Here is a 24,203-nt window from a genome sequence, read left to right on the forward strand (position 1 = left end):
TCCTCCTGCCTTGTATCAACGGATCAGGCCGGGGGTGTAATGGTGGGGGGACACATTTTCTGGCCACACTTTTGGACCTTAGTACCAATTATTCATGGTATAAACCCCACAGCCTACCTGAGAATTGTTACTGACCATGTCCATCCCTCCATCTGATGATACTTCCAGCAGGTTAATGCCCCATGTCACATGACATCATCTCATACAGGACAATGAGGTCAGGATCAGTACAGGATAAGTAATGTAATGTATGTACACAGTGACCCCACCAGCAGAATAGTGAGTACAGCTCTGGAGTATAATACAGGATATAACTCAGGATCAGTACAGGATAAGTAATGTAATGTATGTACACAGTGACCTCACCAGCAGAATAGTGAGTACAGCTCTGGAGTATAATACAGGATATAACTCAGGATCAGTACAGGATAAGTAATGTAATGTATGTACACAGTGACCTCACCAGCAGAATAGTGAGTACAGCTCTGGAGTATAATACAGGATATAACTCAGGATCAGTACAGGATAAGTAATGTAATGTATGTACACAGTGACCCCACCAGCAGAATAGTGAGTACAGCTCTGGAGTATAATACAGGATATAACTCAGGATCAGTACAGGATAAGTAATGTAATGTATGTACACAGTGACCTCACTAGCAGAATAGTGAGTACAGCTCTGGAGTATAATACAGGATATAACTCAGGATCAGTACAGGATAAGTAATGTAATGTATGTACACAGTGACCTCACCAGCAGAATAGTGAGTACAGCTCTGGGGTATAATACAGGATATAACTCAGGATCAGTACAGGATAAGTAATGTAATGTATGTACACAGTGACCTCACCAGCAGAATAGTGAGTACAGCTCTGGAGTATAATACAGGATATAACTCAGGATCAGTACAGGATAAGTAATGTAATGTATGTACACAGTGACCTCACTAGCAGAATAGTGAGTACAGCTCTGGGGTATAATACAGGATATAACTCAGGATCAGTACAGGATAAGTAATGTAATGTATGTACACAGTGACCTCACCAGCAGAATAGTGAGTACAGCTCTGGAGTATAATACAGAATATAACTCAGGATCAGTACAGGATAAGTAATGTAATGTATGTATACAGTGATCTCACCAGCAGAATAGTGAGTACAGCTCTGGGTGATAATACAGGATATAACTCAGGATCAGTACAGGATAAGTAGTGTATGTACTCAGTGATCTCACCAGCAGAATAGTGAGTACAGCTCTGGAGTATAATACAGGATATAACTCAGGGTCAGTACAGGATAAGTAATGTAATGTATGTACACAGTGACCTCACCAGCAGAATAGTGAGTACAGCTCTGGAGTATAATACAGGATATAACTCAGGATCAGTACAGGATAAGTAATGTAATGTATGTACACAGTGACCTCACCAGCAGAATAGTGAGTACAGCTCTGGAGTATAATACAGGATATAACTCAGGATCAGTACAGGATAAGTAATGTAATGTATGTACACAGTGACCTCACCAGCAGAATAGTGAGTACAGCTCTGGAGTATAATACAGGGTATAACTCAGGATCAGTAATGTAATGTATGTACACAGTGACCTCACCAGCAGAATAGTGAGTACAGCTCTGGAGTATAATACAGGATATAACTCAGGATCAGTACAGGATAAGTAATGTAATGTGTGTACACAGTGACCTCACCAGCAGAATAGTGAGTACAGCTCTGGGTATAATACAGGATATAACTCAGGATCAGTACAGGATCAGTAATGTATGTACACAGTGACCTCACCAGCAGAATAGTGAGTACAGTTCTGGGTATAATACAGGATATAACTCAGGATCAGTACAGGATCAGTAATGTAATGTATGTACACAGTGACCTCACCAGCAGAATAGTGAGTACAGCTCTGGAGTATAATACAGGATATAACTCAGGATCAGTAATGTATGTACACAGTGACCTCACCAGCAGAATAGTGAGTACAGCTCTGGAGTATAATACAGGGTATAACTCAGGATCAGTACAGGATCAGTAATGTAATGTATGTACACAGTGACCTCACCAGCAGAATAGTGAGTACAGCTCTGGAGTATAATACAGGATATAACTCAGGATCAGTAATGTATGTACACAGTGACCTCACCAGCAGAATAGTGAGTACAGCTCTGGAGTATAATACAGGGTATAACTCAGGATCAGTAATGTAATGTAGTCTTTTGGTCCTGTGAAGTATAAAGTGGGTCACTCGGGCTGGAGACTGTGGGTTCTCTGTGGGGTGCTGGCTCTTTCAGTGGAGATACCTGCTGTGAATAACAGTGAGATCCACAGTATTAAAGGATAAACAGATGCAAAGATATGTAAATGTTCTGTAGAACGATTCGTCAACAGGTTACAGGGTAATAATAGGACAAATCCTATATAGGACGGCGATGGGGATTGTAGGACAATAACACTGCATATAGATATGAGACATATAAAATGAATATATTTTTTATTTTGTTGCTTTTCTATGACATAAGTGGCAGCTGTTTTTCTGGGTTTCGGTCGGACTTCCTCTGGATCGATAGAAACAAAATTACAGCGGAGAATAACACAAGCGGCGGCCGGGTGACGGGTGATGGAGGGTGATGGAGCTCTGCCTGTTCTTGGTCCTGTCTCAAACTCATCAATCCTCCTTAGCCCCGGTGAGGGTCAGGCCACCACTATTGGATTCTTAAATACTTCAAGCATCCTCATTGTCTGGTATACCGCTCTGTCAGGAGACAATTAATGGGCCGCAGGCACCCCGGACTACAGAGCACAGCAAACTGCGCAGAGTCTTTACATCTACAGGATCTGATATCTATCTATGTTTCTACCTATTGTGAGAGATTAGCTCCATAGAACCAGTTCAATAGCGTCAGGATAGCAGTCAGAGACAAGGACATAGAAGTAACGTTAAAACAGGGCTTCTCTTGTCTTTATTTTTCAGGAACAAAGCAAATCCAGCAAAACCACAAAATAAATCCTGCTTGTCCATCACTATTTAGAAAACATCCCTTTCTATACAGGTGGCTTACTACCAGGCACCCAACACACCGGTCAATAACTTACACACATTACAATGTCCTCTTTTGAGGCTGCAGACCTCAATATTCAACTAGTGTTGCAGATTCCTCATAGCCTGCAGACTGACTCTTTCCTAGTTTTGAAGCTCAGTGACAAGTTGTCTCCAGCACCTGTGCTGATCTGGGAAACACTAAAAACCTGAAGTGGCCCAGGAAGGGGATATATGGCAGGATGGGTAGTGGCGCTTTAGAAATTCAGACCTGATAACGTGTTTTAACAAATTCCCTAACAAGATCTTGCAAAGGATAGCCAATATTTACAAATTTCCCATATTTATTTTCCTGGAACCTGGTATCCACATGCAACAGGGGAAATATAGCGATCCACAACGACCATCCCTGTCACTGCCTCACTCTAGTTGTCTAGCTCCTATCTACCTATCTATCTCATATCTATCCATCTCATATCTATCTATCTCATATCTATCTATGTATCTCATATCTATCTATCTCATATTTATATTTATATCTATCTCCTATCTATCTATTTCATATCTATCTAATTTGTATCTAACCATCTCATATCTATCTGTCTATCTCATATCTATATATCTAATATCTATCTATCTCATATCTATCTCATATTTATATTTCTATCTATCTCCTATCTATCTATTTAATATCTATCTCATTTTTATCTATCCATCTCATATCTATCTATCTATCTCATATCTATCTTTCTATCTCATATCTCTCTCTCTCATATCTCTCTCATATCTATCTATTTGTCTATCTCATATCTATCTCATATATATCTACCTATCTATCTCATATCTATCTCTCTCATATCTATCCCTCTCATATCTATCTCATATCTATCTATTTGTCTATCTCATATCTATCTATCTTATATCGTTCTATCTCATATCTATCTATCTCATATCTTTCTATCTATCTATCTCATATCTATCTCATATCTTTCTATCTATCTCATAGCTATCTATCTATCTCATATCTATCTATCTCATATCTATCTATCTATCTCATATCTATCTATCTCATATCTTTCTATCTCATATCTATCTATCTCATATCTATCTATCTCATATCTATCTATCTATCTCATATCTATCTATCTATCTCATATCTATCTATTTATCTATCTATCTCATATCTATCTATCTCATATCTATCTATCTATCTCATATCTATCTCATATATATCTACCTATCTATCTCATATCTATCTCTCTCATATCTATCCCTCTCATATCTATCTCATATCTATCTATTTGTCTATCTCATATCTATCTATCTTATATCGTTCTATCTCATATCTATCTATCTCATATCTATCTCATATCTATCTCATATCTATCTATCTCATATCTATCTATCTCATATCTTTCTATCTATCTATCTCATATCTATTTATCTCATATCTTTCTATCTATCTCATATCTATCTATCTCATATCTATCTATCTCATATCTATCTATCTATTTATCTATCTATCTCATATCTATCCATCTACATGCATTGGGTGTTCCTTTAAAGAGACGATACCCCCTTTCCAAAAACTATTTGAATTGGGACTGAGATAGCCCTGGGGACTGTTTGTTGCGCAGGAGATCATATTTCTCACTTCAGGACTCGGAGAGGTTGTGGGTCGGTGGCTACAAGGACCGGAGTGATCCGAACCCTATGTGCCTCAGTATGACAGGCAGTAGTCACTATGGGCCTATATCCAGATCTGTCCCCAAGGACCTGTTGTAAAGACTTGAAGCTTCATTGTTCTGTGTCATTCAAAAGATCACGTCCCCCCCCATCCCCCCCATTATAACCATCAGAGATTTTCATCCAGCTTTCCTGAACTTCTGCATGGTATACCACCATATGTCATACACCTGCTCCACCAGGAAAGCGTTATTTACCCCTGAGCCCTAGATAACTCTTCCTTTACCCCCCGATGACTCCAGCACAGGATTCTGGGGGATTTTTCCAACGTTTTAGGACTTTTTTTTGTCTTTTCTTTATAGTTTTCCTCTTTCTGCCTCTGGAGGATTTCCCCCACCGGGTAGAGCGCACCTGCCGTACCGCGCCGCGCGCACAAATCACTAACCGGGCCTGAACTGATGATTCGTATGGGAAGAACACCTGCCTCGCCATCCACGGTGGTTTTCTTTTTAACCCCGGCTGTGCTGCGCGGATCCTTATTGAGCGGGATTGATCATATGGATGAAGACTTCATGTGCGCGGTGCCCGCAGGCTCTGATGGATGGGCATGCGAGGGAAATGTGATCGCTTCTGCGGAGATTCACAGGATTTGTTCCAGAGAATTAACTCTCGGCTCACTACAAGCGTCCGGGAAGGTTGTCCTGTAATATAATATAATACACACAAGGCACCGATTCAGAGCTCATTCATCGCCAGGTCTTATTAGATTTCTTTTGTTTATAATTCAGCGTTTTCTTCCTCTCCTAGTAGTGACCTTAAATAACCTAGTGGAGCACCTGCTGATGCGTTCTGGGCTCATCTATACGCATGCAGCAGAGCTGAGTTGGTCACATGAGCATATTGCTAATGCATCTGTAATCCTCAATTCATCTGTATGAATGTAGCAGAGCTGAATGGGTGCTCACCTTCTGCTCCTCTATGTGTTGGATGAGCTTATTGCTTAGGACAGTGTTTCCCAAACCTGATGCCTCCACCAGTTGTAAAACTACAACTCTCAGCATGCCCGGACAGCCTTTGGCTGTCCGGGCATTCTGGAGTTGTAGTTTTGCAACAGCTGGAGGCACCATGTTTGGGAAACTCTGGCTTAGGAGTTTTGTGGGTCGGGTGCAACAATTCAATGCAGGATTCTGTGATCCTAAATTCATCTGTATGGATGCAGCAGATCTGAGTTGGTAACATGTGCATATTGCTAATGCATTCTGTAATCCACAATTCATCTGTATGGATGCAGCAGAGCTGAGTTGGTCACATGTGCATATTGCTAATGCATTCTGTAATCCACAATTCATCTGTATGGATGCAGCAGAGCTGAGTTGGTCACATGTGCATATGTGCATATTGCTAATGCATCTGTAATCCTCAATTCATCTGTATGAATGTAGCAGAGCTGAATGGGTGCTCAGCCTCTGCTCCTCTATGTGCTGGATGAGCTTATTGCTTAGGACAGGGTTTCCCAAACCTGATGCCTCCACCAGTTGCAAAACTACAACTCTCAGCATGCCCGGACAGCCTTTGGCTGTCCGGACATTCTGGAGTTGTAGTTTTGCAACAGCTGGAGGCACCATGTTTGGGAAACTCTGGCTTAGGAGTTTTCTGGGTCGGGTGCAACAATTCAATGCAGGATTCTGTGCTCCTAAATTCATCTGTATGGATGCTGCAGATCTGAGTTGGTCACATGTGCATATTGCTAATGCATTCTATAATCCACAATTCATCTGTATGGATGCAGCAGAGCTGAGTTGGTCACATGTGCATATTGCTAATGCATTCTGTAATCCACAATTCATCTGTATGGATGCAGCAGAGCTGAGTTGGTCACATGTGCATATTGCTAATGCATTCTGTAATCCACAATTCATCTGTATGGATGCAGCAGAGCTGAGTTGGTCACATGTGCATATTGCTAATGCATCTGTAATCCTCAATTCATCTGTATGAATGTAGCAGAGCTGAATGGGTGCTCAGCCTCTGCTCCTCTATGTGCTGGATGAGCTTATTGCTTAGGACAGGGTTTCCCAAACCTGATGCCTCCACCAGTTGCAAAACTACAACTCTCAGCATGCCCGGACAGCCTTTGGCTGTCCGGGCATTCTGGAGTTATAGTTTTGCAACAGCTGGAGGAACCATGTTTGGGAAACTCTGGCTTAGGAGTTTTGTGGGTCAGGTGCAACAATTCAATGCAGGATTCTGTGCTCCTCATTTCATCTGTATGAATGCAGCAGAGCTGAGTTGGTGCTCACCCTCTGCTCCTCTATGTGCTGGATGAGCTTATTGCTTAGGACAGTGTTTCCCAAACAGAGTGCCTCCAGCCTTTGGCTGTCCGGGCATGCTGGAGTTGAAGTTTTGCAACAGCTGGAGGCACCCTGTTTGGGAAACTCTGGTTTAGGAGTTTTGCGGGTCAGGTGCAGCAATTCAATGCAGGATTCTGTGCTCCTTAATTCATCTGTATAGATGCAGCAGAGCTGAGTTGGTCACATGTGCATATTGCTAATTCATTCTCTAATCCTCAGTTCATCTGTATGAATGCAGCAGAGCTGAGTTGGTCACATGTGCATATTGCTAATGCATTCTGTAATCCTCAGTTCATCTGTATAGATGCAGCAGAGCTGAGTTGGTCACGTGCATTTTGCTAATGCATTCTGTAATCCTCAGTTCATCTGTATAGATGCAGCAGAGCTGAGTTGGTGACATGTGCATATTGCTGTAATCCTCAGTTCATCTGTATGAATGCAGCAGAGCTGAGTTGGTCACGTGCATTTTGCTAATGCATTCTGTAACCCTCAGTTCATCTGTATAGATGCAGCAGAGCTGAGTTGGTCACATGTGCATATTGCTAATTCATTCTGTAATCCTCAGTTCATCTGTATAGATGCAGCAGAGCTGAGTTGTTCACATGTGCATATTGCTAATTCATTCTGTAAGCCTCAGTTCATCTGTATAGATGCAGCAGAGCTGAGTTGGTCAGATTAGTACATTGCAAATGGATTCTGTGCTCTTTTGCTTATCTATGCACATGTAGTCGAGATGAGTTGGTCGAATGAGTTTATTGCTTAGGACAGTATTTCCCAACCAGGTGCCTCCAGCTGTTGTAACTCCCAGCGTGCCCAGACAGCAAGGCTGAGTTGGTCCGGGTTGTACATTGCTAATGCATTCTGTCATTCTCAATTCATCTGTGTGAGTGCAGTAGAGCTGAGTTGGTCAGATTAGTACATTGCTAATGGATTCTGCGCTCCTCTGCTCATCTATGCACATGTAGTCGAGATGAGTTGGTTAGATGAGTTTATTGCTTAAAACAGTGTTTCCCAACCAGTGTGCCTCCAGCTGTTTCAAAACTACAACTCCCATTATTCCCAGGCAGCCTCCCAACCAGGCAGCAAAGCTACAACTCCCAGCATACCTGGACAGCCTTTGGCTTTACTTATGTCAGTGTTTCCCAACCAGTGTGACTCCAGCTGTTACAAAACTACAACTCCCATCATGCCTGGACAGCCTTTGGCTTTGCTTATGTCAGTGTTTCCCAACCAGTGTGACTCCAGCTGTTACAAAACTACAACTCCCAGCATGCCTGGACAGCCTTTGGCTTGGCTAATATCAGTGTTTCCCAACCAGTGTGACTCCAGCTGTTGCAAAACTACAACTCCCAGCATGCCTGGACAGCGTTTGGCTTTGCTTATGTCAGAGTTTCCCAACCAGTGTGACTCCAGCTGTTACTAAACTACAACTCCCAGCATGCCTGGACAGCCTTTGGCTTTGCTTATGTCAGTGTTTCCCAACCAGTGTGACTCCAGCTGTTACTAAACTACAACTCCCAGCATGCCTGGACAGCCTTTGGTTTTGCTTATGTCAGTGTTTCCCAACCAGTGTGACTCCAGCTTTTACTAAACTACAACTCCCAGCATGTCCGGACAGCCGTTGGCTGTCCGGTCATGCTGGGAGTTGTAGTTTTGCACCAGCTGGAGGCACCCTGGTTGGGAAACACTGGTAGAGAAGTTATATGGGTGCAGCGGAGCTGAGTTGGTCAGATGGATTCTTTTGCTGCTTTGCTCATCTATGGGTTGGCCAGATAAGCCTATTGCTTAAGAGTTATGTGGCTGCAGCAGAGCTGAATTGCTTGGATGTTGCAAACTATCTGTATGGATACAGTTGAGCAGAGCTGACTGGGTGTGCATTTTTCTAATGCATTTTGTGTTGTTTTGTTTATGATTACAAGTTGTGTGTTTTGCTTATGTATGTGAGTGCAGCAGAGCTGAGTTGGTTACATGAACATATAGCTAATTATTTCGATAGATGCGGCTGAGCTGAAGTGGTTGGATGTGCATTGTGCATTCTTTTTCCCGTCCCCTTGTGTGCAGCCTATTACTAATGCATTCATTTCTCTTCTGCTCATCTCTATAGATCAGTGTTCCTCAACCAGTGTGCCTCCAGCTGTACTTGTTGGCTGCCCGGGAATGTTGGGAGTTGTAGTTTTGCAACAGCTGGGAGGTCCGCAGTTTGGAAAGCACTGGTCTAGGCTGTCTGGGCATGCTGGGAGTTGTAGTTTTGCAACAGCTCGGAGGTCCACAGTTTGGAAAGCACTGGTCTAGGCTGTCTCGGCATGCTGGGAATTGTCGTTTTCAATAGCGCAGAGGTCCGCAAACTGTGGAAAGCACTGGTCTAGGCTGTCTGGGCATGCTGGGAGTTGTAGTTTTGCAACAGCCCGGAGGTCCACAGTTTGGAAAGCACTGGTCTAGGCTGTCTGGGCATGCTGGGAGTTGTAGTTTTGCAACAGCTGGGATGTCCACAGTTTGTAAAGCACTGTTCTAGGCTGTCCGGGCATCCTGGAGGTTGTAGTTTTGCAACTGCTGGAGGCACCCTGGTTGGGAAACACTGGCTCATAGACTTATCCGCCATTGCCTTTGCATAGTATTACTCTGGCAGACCCGTACCAAGTACGAGTGCCCACTAAGGGCACCACCCCAAGTAGTGCTGCACACTGAGCATGCTCATTGCCCTGAACACAAGGCCTGAGACTCAATACTTGCATAAGCCACTAGGTTGCGCTCTTTGTGGCCCCATAGGGCCCCTGCGCTGCCTTTCCACAACCTTGGAGCCTTTCAGGGTCTTCATGTCGCTTCCGTTATAACCAGATACAATGTTGCACAGATACAGTAATTCTGCAATGTTCCGGCCTGGAATCCGCATTCTGTTGCCGCATACCGTTCCTGCCGCGCACAACAAGGCGCCATAGTCCTCCCGTAACAATGAATATACAGATTTGCCGGCTGTTGTCCTTGAGGAAGACGTGTGATATATTATTACTAATTCATTTATCCTCCTGCTCCATTTCCATCTTGTAATCGACTCAGGGACAAGTGGTGCGTTTTCACCAACCTCGTTCTTTTATTCATTTATTTATTATTATTATTTTTTTTTTTTACCAGAATTTCCATATTCCTTGTGTGCGGATCTTCTACACATCTGACATTTATAGGATAATCAGATTTTAGCTCCAGCCTTTCTGGTTTCGGTTTTGCAGAGAAGTCGCAAAAGAGAAGTTTCTAGAAATGATGGATTGAAGGCGACCTTTAGGCTCCTCCCCCTGATTTAGGCCCCTCCCTGTCAGTCAGTGGTGTATAAGTTGCTTGTAGTTTATAATCATTCTGTCCTTACAATAATGATTATTATTTCATCATGCAGTGACTTCCAACAGCCAATCCGAGCGAGCAGAACTGCAGCGCAAAGTATGGGGGACAAGGATATTATACAGATTAAAGGGGTATTCCAGGAAAAACCTTATATATATATATATATATATATATATATATATCTCAACTGGCTCCAGAAAGTTAAACAGATTTGTAAATGACTTCTATTAAAAAATCGTAATCCTTCCAATAATTATCAGCTGCTGAAGTTGAGTTGTTCTTTTCTGTCTGACAACAGTGCTCTCTGCTGACATCTCTGCTTGTCTTGGGAACTGCACAGAGTAGAAGACTTTTGCTATGGGGATTTGCTTCTACTCTGGACAGTTCCCGAGACAGGTGTCATCAGAGAGCACTTAGACAGAAAAGAACAACTCAACTTCAGCAGCTCATAAGTACTGAAAGGATTAAGATTTTTTTAATAGAAGTAATTTACAAATCTGTTTAACTTATTGGAGCCAGTTGATTTATATATATATATATATATATATATATATATATATACATATATAAAAGTTTTTTTTCCTGGATAACCCCTTTAAATTTATCATTTTTACAATGATATACACAGGTGATCACTTTTTATTTGCAGACTATGGTGCGAATTTAATCTGATGTATCAATATATATATATATATACACATATACTGTTTATGTATGTGTGTGTATGTATATATATATATATATATATATATATATATATCTACGTCTTTGCTTCTAATGGAGTGGAGCTGCAGTGTAAAGCATAGGAAGCAGAGACAGGGCAACATCCTCTGATAAAACATGGAGGTGGATTTTAGACTACAACAGTATATAGCAGTGTTTCCCAACCAGGGTGCCTCCAGCTGTTGCAAAACAACAACTCCCAGCATTCCCGGACAGCCAAAGGCTGTCCAGGAATGCTGTGAGTTGTTGTTTTGCAACAGCTGGAGGCACCCTGGTTGGGAAACACTGGTCTATAGTAGTCGATGCATGGAGGCACGGATCATGACCGATCATTGCTGTGCACTAATGGAGTGGAGCTGCAGTGTAAAGCATGGAGGACAGACACATGGCAGCCATTGGAGCATCTAATGAGACTTTCTTCAGGACAAGTTGCTCGTTGCCTTCGTGATGTGCGATTTAATGCGGAGACGTCCCGCATGGCGTCTTTAATAACTTCCTTATCCGTGTCTCCCAAGTAAATAATTTATCTTTGTAAATCACTTATAATAAACCAGGACAATGAGAGCGAGCGCCGTCCCCCGAGCGAGCGCAGAATTATATAGAAAACTGTGACAATCCTATTGAATAATTTAACATTAGGCAAAATTGGAGTAAACAGTATGAATGGCGCAGGGCGATGCATGGGTGTAACGCCGACCGCGCAGGACGCTGCACATGTTATTAAAGGGGTAATCCAGGAAAAAACTTTTCATATATACATATATATATATACTAGCTGAGTACCCGGTGTTGCCCGGTTTTTCGTTCCTCATCCTTGTTGGGGAGGAAAATCAACAAAGGAGGAAGCTTTTGACTTCATATCCCATCCCCATATATTGTTGTCATATCCCGTCCTCATACCCCGATCTCCTATCCCGACCTCCTATCTCGTCCTCATATCCCGTCCTCATACCCCGTCCTCATACCCCGACCTCCTATCCCGACCTCCTATTCCGTCCTCCTATCCCATCCTCATACCCCGACCTCCTATCCCGACCTCCTATTCCGTCCTCCTATCCCGACCTCCTATCCCGACCTCCTATTCCGTCCTCCTATCCCGTCCTCATATCCCGTCCTCATACCCCGTCCTCCTATCCCGTCCTCCTATCCCGTCCTCCTATCTCGACCTCCTATCCCGTCCTCCTATCTCCACCTCCTATGCCAACCTCCTATCTCAACCTCCTATCCAGGCCTCCTATCCTGACCTCCTATCTCGACCTCCTATCCCGTCCTCCTATCCCGTCCTCATATCCCGTCCTCATACCCCGATCTCCTATCCCGACCTCCTATCTCGTCCTCATATCCCGTCCTCATACCCCGTCCTCATACCCCGACCTCCTATCCCGACCTCCTATTCCGTCCTCCTATCCCATCCTCATACCCCGACCTCCTATCCCGACCTCCTATTCCGTCCTCCTATCCCGACCTCCTATCCCGACCTCCTATTCCGTCCTCCTATCCCGTCCTCATACCCCGTCCTCCTATCCCGTCCTCCTATCCCGTCCTCCTATCTCGACCTCCTATCCCGTCCTCCTATCTCCACCTCCTATGCCAACCTCCTATCTCAACCTCCTATCCAGGCCTCCTATCCTGACCTCCTATCTCGACCTCCTATCCCGTGCTCCTATCCCGTCCTCCTATCCCATCCTCCTATCCCGTCCTCCTATCTCGACCTCCTATCCCGTCCTTCTATCTGTCCTCCTATCCCGTCCTCCTATCCCGTCCTCCTATCCTGACCTCCTATCCTGACCTCCTATCCCGGCTTCCTATCCCATCCTCCTATCTCCACCTCCTATCTCAACCTCCTATCCCCACCGCCTATCCCGATCATCCCGTCCTCCTATCTTGACCTCCTATCCTGACCTCCCATCCTGTCCTCATATCCCGACCCGTAATATGTGTATCAGGTAATGAAATATCTCCAGCCGTACGGAAGTTATATGGGAACATACATTTCCCATTGATTTGCATGGGACTTTAAACAAAAAACCCGACCCTCACAAATGGGGGTAGTTAAGGGTTAAATTAACTATTCTATATTTTAAGTGGATATATAAGTAAGGGTGGGTTCACACTACGTTTTGACCACAGTTTTAGGTCCGGTTGTAAAAGCGCATACGGCGCAAAAATGAGCCGACCGGACCGAACGTTTCACTCCGGTCGGCTCATTGAAATGAATGACATACGGGAGCGCATACGGTGACATACGGGAGCGCGAGCTTTTAGCTCCCCCCTGCCGTATGCGCTCCCGTATGGGACAAAACGTAGTGTGGACCCAGCCTAACATGTGACCAAGTATTATCGAAATATCTCCAGCCGTTTGGAAGTTATATATATTTCCCATAGACTTGTATGGGACTTTAAACACAAACCCCGCCCCTGGCAAATGGGGGTGAGTAAGGGTTAAATTACCGATCCTATGTTTGTTGTTGACATATAAGTAACATGTGACCAAGTTTCATGTTAATATCTTTAGCCGTTTGGACGTGATGCTGGAGCATACACATATACATACATATATATATACATACATACATACATACACACACACACACATTGAGTTTTATATATATATATATAGACATATATATCAACTGGCTCCAGAAAGTTAAACAGATTAGCACATTACTTCTATTAAAAAATCTTAATCCTTCCAATAATTATCAGCTGCTGAAGTTGAGTTGTTCTTTTCTGTCTGGCAACAGTGCTCTCTGCTGACACCTCTGTCTGTCTCGGGAACTGCACAGAGTAGGAGAGGTTTGCTATGGGGATTTGCTTCTACTCCGGACAGTTCCCGAGACACGTGTCATCAGAGAGCACTTAGACAGAAAAAAAAACAACTCAACTTCAGCAGTTCGTAAGTACTGGAAGGATTAAGATTTTTTAATAGAAGTAATTTACAAATCTGTTTAACTTTCTGGAGCCAGTTGATATATCTAAAAAAAAGCATTTCCTGGATAACCCCTTTAAATTTCCCTGCCATTTATTTAGGATTTCTGATGGGTTCCACTGCAGTACAAGGAGGAAATGATGGTCTGATACAGTATCATTCTTGGCTCCGCCCTTTAACTTAGGCTCCTCCCCTAAGTTTATGTGTCTTCTGCCTCACTGGGGGTTTAGTTGTTATAAGTTCTAATCTTTGGTCCTTGTTGTGATGGAAATCATCTCTATATACATTGGTTCCCTGGTACGAACTGGTGCCAGAACGTTACACAGATTTGTAAATTACTTCTTAATGAAAATCTTAATCCTTCCAGTACTTATCAGCTGCTGTGTGCTGCACAAGAAGTTGTGTACTTCTTTCCAGTCTGACCACACTGCTCTCTGCTGACACCTCTGTCTGTGTCTGGAACTGTCCGGAGCTGGAGAAAAGCCCCATAGGAAACCAATGCTGCTCTGGACAGTTCATCACATTTTTTCTATGATACAATTGTTTCCAGTCTTGGTGATGGACTCCAGGCTGATACATTGTATCTACCTCTATATCTGTGCAGCAGGCATGCTGGGAGTTGTAGTTTTGCAACCACTGGGGGCGGGGGCACATTTTGGAGACCACTGCACTAGGTATATTAGAAATGTTCATCACTTTTTTTCTATGATACAATTGTTTCCAGTCTTGATGATGGACTCCAGGCTGATACATTGTATCTACATCTGTGCTGCAGGCATGCTGGGAGTTGTAGTTTTGCAAACATCTGGAGGTCCACAGTTTGGAGACCACTGGTATAGGAGGAGCAGGGGGTCTCTCTGCATGTAGCCTGCTCAGCCCCCCCATCCTATACCAAACCATATAGCGGAGACAATGGCTCTTTGAATGACGCTGACGTTATCTCAGTCCTAGTTAAGGCCCCGAAAACAACAGGCAGCGAATGGTTAATGGACTCCTTCCAGCTCCGGCTCACCCACACATAGTCTCTGTATGAGCGCACGGTACCGGGAGCCAAAAGAAGCATTTGGAAAGGTAGACCCCGAAAAACAGATACATCAATACAGATCCCAGGTTGTGAGTGCAGAATCATTTATACCGCCACATCTAACTCACCCAGCGCTGTATACAGGGGAGGAAGGGGTATACAGGGGAGGAAGGGGTATACAGAGGAGGAAAGGGGTATACAGGGGAGGAAAGTGATATACAGGGGAGGAAGGGGTATACAGGGGAGGAAAGGGGTATACAGGGGAGGAAAGTGGTATACAGGGGAGGAAGGGGTATACAGGGGAGGAAAGGGGTATACAGGGGAGGAAGGGGTATACAGGGGAGGAAAGTGGTATACAGGAGAGGAAAGGGGTATACAGGGGAGGAAAGGGGTATACAGGGGAGGAAAGGGGTATACAGGGGAGGAAAGAGGTATACAGGGGAGGAAAGAGGTATTCAGGGGAGGAAAGAGGTATACAGGGGAGGAAAGAGGTATATAGAAGAGGAAAGGGGTATACAGGGGAGGAAAGGGGTATACAGGGGAGGAAGGGGTATATAGAAGAGGAAAGGGGTATACAGGGGAGGAAAGGGGTATACAGGGGAGGAAAGAGGTATACAGGGGAGGAAAGAGGTATACAGGGGAGGAAAGAGGTATATAGAAGAGGAAAGGGGTATACAGGGGAGGAAAGGGGTATACAGGGGAGGAAAGAGGTATACAGGGGAGGAAAGAGGTATACAGGGGAGGAAAGAGGTATATAGAAGAGGAAAGGGGTATACAGGGGAGGAAAGGGGTATACAGGGGAGGAAGGGGTATATAGAAGAGGAAAGGGGTATACAGGGGAGGAAAGCGGTATACAGGGCAACCAGCAAAACAAAAAAAAACATGGACTGGGAGGCCGCAGGGGCAAATGGGGCAAAAATGGTGGATATGGTGTAGTGGTAACTGCTGAGTGTAGGCTGTGCACTGTATGGCACTAATATTCAGCACTGTATGGCACTAATATTCAGCACTGTATGACACTAATATTCAGCACTGTATGGCACTAATATTCAGCACTGTATGGCACTAATATTCAGCACTGTATGGCACTAATATTCAGCACTGTATGGCACTAATATTCAGCACTGTATGGCACTAATATTCAGCACTGTATGGCACTAATATTCAGCACTGTATGGCACTAATATTCAGCACTGTATGGCACTAATATTCAGCACTGTATGGCACTAATATTCAGCACTGTATGGCACTAATATTCAGCACTGTATGACACTAATATTCAGCACTGTATGGCACTAATATTCAGCACTGTATGGCACTAATATTCAGCACTGTATGGCACTAATATTCAGCACTGTATGGCACTAATATTCAGCACTGTATGGCACTAATATTCAGCACTGTATGGCACTAATATTCAGCACTGTATGGCACTAATATTCAGCACTGTATGGCACTAATATTCAGTACTGTATGGCACTAATATTCAGCACTGTATGGCACTAATATTCAGCACTGTATGGCACTAATATTCAGCACTGTATGGCACTAATATTCAGCACTGTATGGCACTAATATTCAGCACTGTATGGCACTAATATTCAGCACTGTATGGCACTAATATTCAGCACTGTATGGCACTAATATTCAGCACTGTATGGCACTAATATTCAGCACTGTATGGCACTAATATTCAGCACTGTATGGCACTAATATTCAGCACTGTATGGCACTAATATTCAGCACTGTATGACACTAATATTCAGCACTGTATGGCACTAATATTCAGCACTGTATGGCACTAATATTCAGCACTGTATGGCACTAATATTCAGCACTGTATGGCACTAATATTCAGCACTGTATGGCACTAATATTCAGCACTGTATGGCACTAATATTCAGCACTGTATGGCACTAATATTCAGCACTGTATGGCACTAATATTCAGCACTGTATGGCACTAATATTCAGCACTGTATGGCACTAATATTCAGCACTGTATGGCACTAATATTCAGCACTGTATGGCACTAATATTCAGCACTGTATGGCACTAATATTCAGCACTGTATGACACTAATATTCAGCACTGTATGGCACTAATATTCAGCACTGTATGACACTAATATTCAGCACTGTATGTTAGTATTGTTTAGCCACAGGAATGTATTTTAAACAGTTTTCTATTATTATTGCATTATATTGTACTGTATTGCGGTATTGCTTTGCCACTGTAGGTTGCTATTATGGTTATTACTGTGAGTTACTGGATGAGACCTGCTCAGGATGAGGTTTTTCCAACCAAGGTGCCTCCAGCAGTTGCAAAATTATAACTCCCAACATGACCGGACAACCGAATCATTTTTATGTATTTTATTTGCATTTGTTTATTTATTTAATGTATTTATTTATTATTTGATTTTTAACTACAACTCCCAGCATGCCTGAACAGCTGAAACATGTGTATGTATTTTCCTTGCATTTATATATTTGATGTATTTATTTATTCTTTAATATATATTAAAATATAATATATGATTTATTTATTTAAATGGGCACTGTCATTAAAACAAATGTTTGCTATTGCACTCCTTCACTCCTTATGGTAAATAAAAATAACCTTTCTAATGTACTCTGTTTAAAAAAAAAAAAAAATGAAGTTTTCTGTTTTATTTGTGTTTAAAAAATCTGCCACTAGGTGTCTCCCTACTTGTCCAGACCACATTTCCCCCCTACCCCCCATCTCTTGCACAGACTTTGGACTCCTGCTGTCCTGGCGGAAGTCCAAAAAACAGGAAATGCAGTCTGGAGTGCTGAGAGGGGGGGGGGGTGTGCAGCCTTAGCCAATCATAGCTCATCTCACACTGAATTACTCTGGGCTGTGTGTAATAGAGTGAGGGAGGAAGTTCTCCCCAGTATGGCTTCAGATGATGTCACGCCTGCTGGGGAACGCCCCTTCCCAGTCTGTGAATCTGAAAATACAGAACAATATCAGGGTAGAAAACTAAAAAATGATAAAAATAAAGGCCAGGGGTGGTTTATCATGATGGGGGCAGTGACCTGGGAGGATTATAACATGTAACAAGATCATGAGAGGTTCTCTTTAATGAATTATTTAAATAAACACATTTTTTTATTTAAAGGGATACTCCGGTGGAAAACATTTTGTTTTTAATCAACTGGTGCCAAAAAGTTAAACAGATTTGTAAATGACTTCTATTAAAAAAAATCTTTATCCTCCCAGTACTTCTTAGTGGCTGTATATTGCAGAGAAAGTTCTTTTGTTTTTGGATTTCTTTTTTTTTTTTCTGTCCACAGTGCTCTCTGCTGACACCTCTGTCTGTATCAGGAACTGTCCAGAGCATGAGAGGTTTGCAATGGGGATTTGCTCCTGTTCTGGACAGTTACTGATACAGACAGAGGTGTCAGCGGAGAGCACTGTGGACAGAAGAAAAAAAAAGAAATCCAAAAAGAAAAGAACTTTCTCTGTAGTATACAGCAGCTAATAAGTACTGGAAGGATAAAGATTTTTTTAATAGAAGTAATTTACAAATCTGTTTTTTGATTAAAAAGAAAATGTTTTCCATCGGAGTACCCCTTTAACAACATATGCAGTGGATATCTGTGTGGCAGCGCCAGGCATATGGCCATTCTTCTACCTTCTGATATCCACAGCATCAGTCACTCCAGTATCCATCCGGTGGGTCACACCCTTGCTGAGCAGCCGCCTCCCCTTCAGCGCCCCATTGTGTGGGTCATTGTTTCCCAACCAGGGTGCCTCCAGCTGTTGCAAAACTACAACTCGCAGCATGCTGGGAGTTGTAGTTTTGCAACAGCTGGAGGCCCCCTGGTTGGGAAACACTGGTGTGGGTGATAGTTTTGCAACAGCTGCAGGCACCCTGGTTGGGAAACACTGGTGTGGGTGATAGTTTTGCAACAGCTGGAGGCACCCTGTTGGGAAACACTGGTGTGGGGGATAGTTTTGCAACAGCTGCAGGCACTCTGGTTGGGAAACACTGGTGTGGCTGATAGTTTTGCAACAGCTGTAGGCACCCTGGTTGAGAAACACAGGTATGGGCGTATTACCCTACATATCCGACAGTATTGCACAAGGTGCCCCCACTTATCTTTTGTTTTTTTCTTCCCACAACTGTAACAAATCCTCAGCTGTGAGCAACCTAGTGCTCCTCGCAGCTGAGGATTTGTTACAGTTGTGTGAAGAAAAGCTGAAATGTTTCCCTTTACTGGCAGAAAGCAGAAATATAGAAAAGAGCTTTAAAAAAATTATATATAAATGAATAAATAAAAATAATTGCGGAAGTTCTTTCTTTTTGCAGCAATGTCTCTTTATTTACACGAGACCGGCTCTGTTAATGCTTCAAAAAATTCCATTCATTGCAAGCGGTATTGAAGAGGTGCCCATTGTCATGGTATTGTGATTAGGAGCCACGAGCCCTTTTTAGTTTTTAATCCTGCTGCAGAAGTCACAACATATAAAACGCTGCATCCTTGAAAAACTCTAAATGGTTGGAATGAGTCCTGTGCTTGTCAACCTTCAGCTGTAGCGACTATTATACAGATGTGGATACAGTGGGGATAATGTATCGAGAGTCGTCTCCAGCAGAATTCATGCTTTGTATCTTTTTATTCCCGTTCCCCCTCCCCCCCCCCTCATATTTGAAATTAAAGTGGACCCGTCGTCAACAAAAACTTTTTATATAATGTAGATAATACCATTATATGTATATTTGTAATATACATTGGTTAAGAAATGTGTATATTTTTTGTCCCTGCAGCTATTGTCTGTGTGTCTCTATGAGGAGACCAAATACAGGAAGTGAGGGTGCAGGGCTCTGTGCACTAAGAAAAAGCAGGACAGTGTGCACTGAGGCTCTATAACAGTGCTATTCAACCTGCGGACCTCCAGATGTTGCAAAACTACAACTCCCAGCATGCCCGGACAGCCAACGGCTGTCCGGGCATGCTGGGAGTTGTAGTTTTGCAACATCTGGAGGTCCGCAGGTTGAAGACCACTGCTCTATAACATCTTCCTGGCTCCTACATCAGGATGACTTCCAAAAAACGGACCTATGGGTGGAGGGTTATTCTCCTCAATTTATTTACAATTGATCACTAAGACCCTAAATTTACCACCCACTAAATAATATCTAAAATATAACTTTTATTTATTTCTCGCCATAAACGTTAAAATTTAAAGGGGATTCGTCTCCAGTAGGAATTATAATCAATGCATGATACTACATGCTATTATACATATGCATTGCTGTGGCTGCAGTCCACATGCAATGTTGCTGGGACAACCACTTTATATTAAAAACTGTCACACACTACCCCCCCGACGTTTCACCACAAACAGTGGCTTTATCGAGGGCTATGCATATGTATAATAGCATGTAGTATCATGCATTGATTATAATTCTTACTGGAGACGAATCCACTTTAAATTTTAACGTTTATGGCGAGAAATAAATAAAAGTTATATTTTAGATATTATTTAGTGGGTGGTAAATTTAGGGTCTACATCAGGATGATTGACAAGCCAGGAGCCGGCACAGATCCCTACTTGTCCCGCCCTCACTTCCTGTTTTTGGACTCCTCATAGAGACAAACAGAGAATAGCTGCAGGGACAAAAATATACACATTTCTTTGCAGAGAGAGAGAGAGGGGGTGTGAAGTCTGATCACTGCACCTGGTCATCTAATTAGGCTGCTGGGGCTGGAGGTCGCCCAGGTGAACGGATTAGACTCATAAGTGTGTCGGGGTTAGTTCACCTTATCTGCAGTTTTAATGCATTTTTGTAATTTGACCTATAATCATAATGGACATGTTCTAAGAAGACTTTAAGTCTTAAGGCTGCAGTCACATGTTACATTTTTACAGCATTTTGGATGCTTTTTCTACGTTTAGGTTTTTACATTTATTTGAAAAATAGCAACAAAATATCATCACAGTTGCCACATCTTTGGTAAATCGCAAAAAAAAATGGGTATAACTACTATATATCTTGATCCCATAGTGATAGCAGCAGCAGTATGCAGATAGAGATAGAGGGGAGGTATATAACTACTATATATCCTGATCCCATAGAGAAAGTAACAGCAGTATACAGATAGAGCTGGAGGGGAGGTGTATAACCTGTATATATCCTGATCCCATAGAGATCGCAGCAGCAGTATACAGATAGAGCTGTAGGGGAGGTGTATAACTACTATATATCTTGATCCTGTAGAGACGAGAGCAGCAGCAGTATACAGATAGAGCTGGAGGGAAGGTGTATAACTACTATATATACTGATCCCATAGAGATAGCAGCAGTATACAGATAGAGCTGGAGGAGAGGTGTATAACTACTATATATACTGATCCCATAGAGATAGCAGCAGTATACAGATAGAGCTGGAGGGGAGGAACAGTATGTATATTTACTCTATATATATATAAATATATACTGATCCCATAGAGATAGCAGCAGTATACAGATAGAGCTGAAGGGGAGGTACAGTATGTATATATATATATATATACTGATCCCATAGAGATAGCAGCAGTATACAGATAGAGCTGGAGGGGAGGTGTATAACATCTATATATACTGATCCCATAGAGATCTAGGAGCTAACAGGAGGGGTCTGGTAGGTGATGATGTCATCCTGTAGTTCACAGGAAGTCAGCTGATCCAGGACTGATTTCCTCTGACACATTGGCTCTTCTCTGGCACTGTGATTTTCCGTGGGTCAAACTGGTTATCACATGACCCAGTTACAGTAAAGCAATTCATAAATGTAGCTGTGCTGGAATAAAACCGGTGGCTTTGTAGTACTAGGGATGGTGAGTGCGCATGATAAAGGGGAAGAAAACCTGGACCTAACTTTTATTATTGCTATTATCTTCCTCCGGTTTGTGCTCCAGAGCTGCCGTTCCTCTTATGGACAGGGAGGTGCAGCCATGGGGGCGGCCATGTACAGAGGCTTCAGTCATTTTACATATCATCATTGTGGTTGTATGAGATGAAAAGATCTGAATTTCTTTCAGACACAGTGCCACTATTAACAATGGTTGTTTCTGTTATTGTAGTCGATTGGGGTTGAGCTGCAGTACCTGACACAGCCATGGACAAGGGTGGTACTGTTTATTGTAGAGAAAAGCAAAGCCTTTCATACAGTCTCTTTCTGTACCTCTTGCGACGTCAACCTAAAAACTGTCTTTTTTAAAGTTTTTGTAACTTTTTTAAATTTCTTCCTCATTTACTGTGAGTGAAGCGTCGCTGTCTCCTTCAGGTGCGGCTGATGGATGAACCTGGCTCCTCCATGTTCTCCCCGGTGTGCTGGGAGCAGATCCTTCTGCACAAACATCCTTGGCAGCTAAAGGAAGTTAGAATTAATAGCAGCCGCTCCTCACCCACAGTCATTACACAGCAGAGGTCATGTAGAGACTGTGCCCCAAGGGGTCACAGGGTATCTATAAAGGGGGTACTGATATAAGGGAGCTGTCCATGAAGAGGTACTAATCTAAAGGCGCTGTCCATAAAGAGGTACTGATCTAAAGGCACTGTCCATAAAGAGGTACTGATCTAAGGGAGCTGTCCATAAAGAGGTACTGATCTAAGGGAGCTGTCCATAAAGGGGGCACTGATTTAAAGGCGCTGGTACTGATCTAAGGGAGCTGTCCATAAAGAGGGTACTGATCTAAAGGCGCTGTCCATAAAGAGGTACTGATCTAAAGGCGCTGGTACTGATCTAAGGGAGCAGTCCATAAAGAGGTACTGATCTAAAGTCGGTGTCCATAAAGAGGTACTGATCTAAAGTCGGTGTCCATAAAGAGGTACTGATCTAAGTGAGCTGTCGATAAAGAGGTACTGATCAAAAGGCGCTGGTACTGATATAAGGGAGATGTCCATTAAGAGGTACTGATCTAAGGGAGCTGTCTATAAAGAGGGTACTGATCTAAGGGAGCTGTCCATAAAGAGGGTACTGATCTAAGGGAGCTGTCCATAAAGAGGTACTGATCTAAGTGAGCTGTTGATAAAGAGGTACTGATCTAAAGGCACTGGTACTGATATAAGGGAGATGTCCATTAAGAGGGTACTGATCTAAGGGAGCTGTCCATAAAGAGGTACTGATCTAAAGGCACTGTCCATAAAGAGGTACTGATCTAAGGGAGCTGTCCATAAAGAGGGCACTGATCTAAGGGAGCTGTCCATAAAGAGGTACTGATCTAAGGGAGCTGTCCATAAAGGGGGCACTGATCTAAAGGCGCTGGTACTGATCTAAGGGAGCTGTCCATAAAGAGGGTACTGATCTAAAGGCGCTGTCCATAAAGAGGTACTGATCTAAAGGCGCTGGTACTGATCTAAGGGAGCAGTCCATAAAGAGGTACTGATCTAAAGTCGGTGTCCATAAAGAGGTACTGATCTAAAGTCGGTGTCCATAAAGAGGTACTGATCTAAGTGAGCTGTCGATAAAGAGGTACTGATCAAAAGGCGCTGGTACTGATATAAGGGAGATGTCCATTAAGAGGTACTGATCTAAGGGAGCTGTCTATAAAGAGGGTACTGATCTAAGGGAGCTGTCCATAAAGAGGGTACTGATCTAAGGGAGCTGTCCATAAAGAGGGTACTGATCTAAGGGAGCTGTCCATAAAGAGGTACTGATCTAAGTGAGCTGTCGATAAAGAGGTACTGATCAAAAGGCGCTGGTACTGATATAAGGGAGATGTCCATTAAGAGGTACTGATCTAAGGGAGCTGTCCATAAAGAGGTACTGATCTAAAGGCACTGTCCATAAAGAGGTACTGATCTAAAGGCGCTGGTACTGATATAAGGGAGATGTCCATTAAGAGGGTACTGATCTAAGTGAGCTGTTGATAAAGAGGTACTGATCTAAAGGCACTGGTACTGATATAAGGGAGATGTCCATTAAGAGGGTACTGATCTAAGGGAGCTGTCCATAAAGAGGTACTGATCTAAAGGCACTGTCCATAAAGAGGTTCTGATCTAAAGGCGCTGTCCATAAAGAGGTACTGATCTAAAGGCGCTTGTACTGATCTAAGGGAGCTGTCCATAAAGAGGTACTGATCTAAGGAAGCTG

The 24,203-nt window shown here is 43.0% G+C and overlaps 1 protein-coding gene across 1 annotated transcript in view; it reads left to right on the forward strand.

The window, feature by feature from the left end:
* Positions 1–24,203, forward strand: part of NTNG2 (netrin G2) — a 191,347-nt gene that overhangs the window by 47,588 nt on the left and 119,556 nt on the right. The window lies entirely within an intron of this gene.

Source organism: Hyla sarda, chromosome 9, assembly GCF_029499605.1.
Source record: "Hyla sarda isolate aHylSar1 chromosome 9, aHylSar1.hap1, whole genome shotgun sequence".
Lineage (NCBI taxonomy): Eukaryota > Metazoa > Chordata > Amphibia > Anura > Hylidae > Hyla > Hyla sarda.